Below are 6,434 nucleotides of genomic sequence, written 5' to 3'. Positions count from 1 at the left end.
CCCCGCCACCTGAGAAAAGGAAGAGAGTGGTGTTGACTCTGGAGAAGAAACGGGAGATATTGGAGAAAGTAGATGTGGGGTGGTCTTCTTCCCGCATTCTCCGCGAGTTTAACCTGGCCCGGTCTACTTTGTTCGATATTAAGAGATCCCGAGACAAACTCATGCAGTACACGGCTGACTTCTCGTCGAGAAGCAAACGCAACGTGGAGAGGAAGGTGATGTTTACCCCCAAGTTTGCAGAAATCGACCGATCCACGTTGATTTGGTATCGACAACAACGTGCTGCTGGTGTGATGGTACGTGGAACGGAGCTGAAGACTGCTGCTGAGAAGTTTGCGAGGCTTCACGACGCCCTAGACTTCAAGGCATCCTAGGGTTGGCTCTTTGCATTCAAGTTACGGCATGGCCTTACCAACCGTAATGCTCATGGCGAAGCATTGGACGCTAACGAGGATGGAGTTGACGAGTTTCGGCACAAGGTGAAGGGCTTGATCGACAGGGAGGGCCTCACTCTCGGTCAAGTCTACAACGAAGACGAAACTGGCCTATTCTATCGCTCACTGCCAACGAACACTCTAGCAGAGGAGATGAAGCGTGTACCTGGCTGCAAGCTCTCCAAGGAACGGATATCTGCTTTGTGTTGTGCCAATGCTAACGGCATACACCGGCTTAAGACCGTTGTTGTTGGCCGTGCAAAGCAGCCTCGGTGCCTTCGTGGGGTGATGGATGTCCTTCCTGTTGTCTGGTACCATTCTTTGAAGGCATGGTTTACAGCTGTGATCTTCAAAGACTGGTTCCACCGCCACTTCGTCAAGGAGGTCATCCATTACCAGACGAAGACACTGGGGATCCCGCGCAACCAGGTAAAGGCCCTCCTTCTCCTCGGCAATGCACCTGCCCACCCGTGCGACAAGGACTTGGTTGCTGAAAATGGCCGGATTAGGTGCATGTTTCTGCCACCTAATAAGACTGCTTTCATCCAACCAATGGACCAAGGAGTGATCGTGGCAACAAAGTGCCTATACTGTCAGAAGCTCCTGGACGAGGTGATGGTTGTTCTCAAGGACGAGGACGAGCGCAGGGAGGGATGGGACACACGAGGCAAGTGGACTTTAGAAAACCTTCGCCACTACAACATTAAGTCTGTGCTGTACAACTGGGCTAGTGCATGGAAGGAAGTCCCTGTGAAGACTCTGGAAAATGGTTGGTCTCGTCTGCTTCTCGGAACGAATGTGGAGTACGATTTTCTAGGGTTTGACGTGGATGACTTCCATGCACGGCTACGTACACATGGCGACGATGTTGATGTGGACGATGTTCGTGAGTGGTTGGATGACGACGAGGGCGATCCTGGGTATCAGACGTTGTCTGATATCGAGATCGCGTCTTCAGTTGCAGGTGTCAGTACCGAACTTGAAGATTCTGATGAGGAAGGCGACGATGATGCGGACTCCTCTCAGCAGGACACTACTCCAGCCATCCCCAAGCTGAGCACATTCTGGGAACATCTAGAGTTCGTCCTAGACTACCTGGAACACCCGGACTGCGACAGGGAGATGGGGCCCTTGGGACTTGTGGAGGAAGTGCGTGCTTTCAGGCAGCGCATCATCAATCGTCAGAATCGTCGGTCATTGAGTCAATCAACCATTGACAGTTTTTTCAGGCCCATGACCCCCGCTGTGCCCAGCCCTGGCTCCACTCCGTTGCCTCCCCAAGACAGGCCCTCATGCTCCAAGCCACAGCCCAGCACATCAGCCACGGTGGAGTCACCACTCGACGTGAGTTTGCAGCTGTCTTCAGAGTCGTCTGCAGTGGGTACGCCATCACCATGACCCAGCGATGCACCCCTAGGTCACCTGCCAGTGATACTCTCGGACTCTGACAGTGAATAAACAGCAAGAACTTCTCCACTAAACCACACGGGAAATTAGAGTGTTGTGCAGTGAAAAAAACAGTGTGTTGTGTAAAGGATTTACAGTTGTGAGAGAAAAGACTCAATTGAAACAAAATTTAATGTAAATAGACTTGTTTGTTTTGGCTTTGGAAAATTATTAGAAGAATGGGAAAAGTTAAAGTGCAACACTTAGTAAGTTACAATGGAGCATTAGTTAGACAAGAGTGCGCACTGTGAAGAGAACGGACTTCTTTGTGCGACTGACTAAGTTCGGTGCAAGACTTCAGGAACAGTGTCCTGCAAGTGCTTCAGGAAATCCTTCTTACTGTCAGAGTCTGAGAGGAGGCGGTTATTCATCGAGGTGGCCATGGACTTCCTGTAAGTAGGCAGAATGTTACATACTGTAATTTTTTCCTTACCATATTTACCTCATTTCACTCTTTAATGTCCTTTATTGGTGTGAATAGGGTGTTAGGAGCTATGCATGTGCAGTAGGAAGGTGTTTTTCTGGGTTAGGCTAGGTCAGGGTCCATAAGTACCAGTCCAGGAGCCAGTCACCAGAATGTTTATTATTGTATGAATCTACTTCTAAACCCTCATTTTGTTTCTTTTGCATTTATTTAAGTCATTTATGTGTCTTATTGGTGTGATTTGGGTCTTAAATAGGTGCTATGCATGTCCAGAGGGAGTTGTATAGGTGTTTCTCTGAGTTAGGGTCCATAAGTACAAATCCATAAGCTGGGGCCCAATATCCGGACAGGACCACTATCCGGACCTGCCTATGGCTCTGTTACATCGGATATTGGAGTGATTACTACATATATATATATATATATATATATATATATATATATATATATATATATATATATATAAGTGTAATAAAGTACTAGGAATATAAAGTGTGAGTGTGTTTATGAATAATAAATGACAGAATACCAGCGGGGAACAAACGCGGGTGGGAAGCTGGTACACGCTCGTAATTTACATTGCTTTCACAGTGTTTTTTTTTTTTTTAGTATGGATTCCAAACTACTTGAAAATCATAGAATAGTGTTTCTAGTGATAATATCAGGCTGTGGTAATCATATTAAAGGGTGTCGGGAAGTGTAAAGTAGAGACTTCGTTACCCAACTTCAGAAGTCTCCACAAGTCCTACGGTAGTCGACGAAGGCTCAGCAAACATCCCAGGAGAAAGCTGAAGATATGTGCCATATGCATATATAATTATAACATTCTAGGACTAATAACTGATTTTTGGCAAATATTTTTAAAAAGTCAGTTGGAGTGCGAATATCTCCACATGAGGTGCACGGACCGGCTCCGACATGCCCGCACTTAAGGGGTTAAAAAACGAGCTACGAGAGGTGCTGATTGAAAAGCACACCATAACCTAATAGTCACCAAACTGCAATAGGTCACAAATGCATTGCAGACCATCCACCACGAAACTAAACTATAGTAAGTTAAAGGACGTGGCAACTTGTAACACCTTCCGCAGCGCTCATAGGTGCAGGAAGCAGGGGACAGGGGGGGCAATTACCCCCCCCCTAGTCTTCGGTCAAGAGTTACATTGGGGCAGAACTTGCCAAAAATTCAGGCAGATATTTTCCTGTATATTAACCTGGCTTGACTGGATTGTTCTAATATCGTTTGATGCGTTTTATTGCGGTATTTGAGCCCATAAATGATTATGAAGTATAATACAAACTTTTTAATCATACATCCGAGACTTTTTTGCAGTCTCAGATGATTTCATTCACTAATCGGCACATATTAGATCCAATACAGCGACTCTTGGCTTGGCTTTAATTTTAGAGACATTGAGCTGTTTTAGCGATATTGGTTCTCACTGAGATGGTAGCCCTACATGTGCTTTGAGCAAGCAACATATCCTCTGGGCGGAATACTATGACATGGTAAGACCCTCATGGTGCCGATATACAATACCGATCTAGAGCTGCCAGTTCTTTTGACACAATATGATGTAGATAGCCAATTTCTTTAAACTCTTTTAGCGTATTTTGTATATTTGTACGTAAGTGGAGCACAATAACCTGTTGACTGACGGTTTACAGCTTGTAGTGTAGGTACTGATTCAAGCATTTGTGCAAAATCTGGTGAATTTCTAATTATATGAAACTGACATTGATAAAATTCCTGTCCATATATGATACTATTTTCTGCTTGGCCTTGGTTCTGCTTACTCCAGTAATTGTACTTTATTGGGATTCCTTGGTAATCTTAGGGTTTGTTCATCATGTAATGCTGAGGCTAGAGATGTATCAAATTAGGTGATATAGTATATTGGAGAGCATTACAGAGCTTTACAAAAATGTGAAAGGACTAAACTTTGGTTCAAAGACCACATATGTAATATCGATTATCAAGTCCTCCTGGGAAAGGTCGTTGCCTATAGGCTTAAATCCAGATTATATTGAACCTTCATTCAGTCACTACAAATGTGACATTCAAGGACCTCTTTTGTTCTTATTTTGCCTATAACCATTTTTTAGGGAGGAAGCTGCAGCACCAGCAGATCAGGGTAGCACTCCTGAGAGTTAGGGAGAGATAGAAATCCTATTTCATCAGCCCTCAGTATAGTTTCTGTCCATCCCCCTTTGCTGATTTTTTTTTTTCAGTGTTTTATTAACACAGAGAGTAGAAGACCAGCATGCTCTGCAGTACATTCTTCTCTATCTACACAACATTACACACACTTTACACACCACACCCTCTTTCTAGGGGTAGGGATGTGGCGACCCCACCGCCCACCACATTTGTGGTGCAGTAAGCCCCGTAACCCCAACGATACCTCCCTGGGGGTGGCAGGGAACTCTGCCTTTGGGAAGAGTTTGGGGTATAATCCTCTTTGGGCCAGGGTGCTAGAAATCCCTCTCCTGTAAAATTTCTTGCTACATTGACAAAAACAGAGCAACTTTATGCGGACAAATACTTAATGTCTGAAAAAAATACAATTTCATACGATTGTATTGACGCCAGTGGCTATTCACGATTAGATAAAATTAGTTTTTTCATCAGGAACATATCCAGTCACACGGGAGAAATATAGTTATTAGCATGAAACTGAAAGGTGAAAAATAGAACCGAAATATCGTATGTCCCAGTATGGATTCGGGCAAGAGGAGCAATTTCGGGCAAGATTCCCCTTGCCCCCCAAAAGAGCTGAACCTGCTACACTTATGGCAGCACTATTACAGACAAGCTCTCTTCAATGCCCACCGAACAATGCAACAAACCGAGACAGAGAGTGGCTAAACACTAAGACAATGCTCCAAAGCACTGCAGAAGAAACCCTAGGGCCCTAGGCTTCTCCATTTGCCATCATAAAGACTGGTCTGATGAAGATGTTGAGAGCATAAATGACATTCTTGCAATGAAGACTACAACACATAACAACCAGTTCGCTCATCCTAGCTCCTTAACCCTGAAAACTGAATTTCAGAATCTCAGAAGTGAAACCCAGAGAAAACTGCATGACATGGAGAACAAATGGTGGACTGAGCAAGCAAAAGAGCAGCAAAGACTGGCTGATATTAATGACCAGCGTTGGTTATACAAATCCATTAAAACCATCTATGGGCCAATCAGACACAACATAAACCCTCGTCAATCAGCTGAAGGAGAGCTCCTCAAAAAACAGGCAAGCAACCCTATAAAGATGGGCACAACACTTCAACACCTTACCGAATCGAAGAAACCCGGTGGAGCACAATATCCGTGATATCCTAAATACCCTTCAAGCAGCAGATTTCGATGTCCCAGCTACACTTGCAGAAACTATTCAGGGCATCCGATCTCTAAAAAATAACAAAAGCCCTGGCCTTGATGGCATACCATCTGAATTGATCAAAGATGGTGGCCGGTTTCTTCTCCAGCACTTCCCTAATCTCGTACCTATTGACTATCTGAAACCAATAACAGACTCCATATGAATGGTTTACATTTGATATTGTAACCACCTACAAGAAGAAAGGGGAGCACTGAAATTGTGACAGCAGCAGAGGCATCTCACTCCTTGTGAATGTTGGTAGTGCACTAGCCAAGATAATGTTATCCAGACTGACAAAACATCTGACTGAGTCACACTTCCTGAAACGCAATGTGGATTTCTGAAGGAACGAAGTACCTGTGATATGATCTTTGTTGCCCTACAGATACAAAAGAAACGACAATATTACATCCATCGATCTAGCAAAAGCATTCGGCACTGTCAAGAGACATTGTTTATGGAATGCGATTTCAAAATTTGGAGTTCCAAACAAATTTCTTACCATCCTAAAGAGCTTGCATGACAACATGGGTGCTCACGTGTCCAGGGGAGGAAGCAAATCTGAACCCTTCAGTTTGGATGTAGGCGTAAAGAATGGATGTGTCCTGGCTCCCATTATGTTCAACATCTATCGCACTGCAGTTACCCTTTAAATTCATCAACAGATGAACCCTAAAGGTGGAATTAAAATCCAGTTCCGTCCAGACGGTGACCTATTTAATCTCAAACGTCGTCAAGCATAATCAA

The sequence above is a fragment of the Coenobita brevimanus genome, chromosome 34 (genome assembly GCF_032717465.1).
Source record: "Coenobita brevimanus isolate Jiangsu-jjx chromosome 34, ASM3271746v2, whole genome shotgun sequence".
NCBI lineage: Eukaryota > Metazoa > Arthropoda > Malacostraca > Decapoda > Coenobitidae > Coenobita > Coenobita brevimanus.
The sequence above is the reverse complement of the archived record's forward strand: the minus strand, read 5'-3'. Positions refer to the sequence as shown.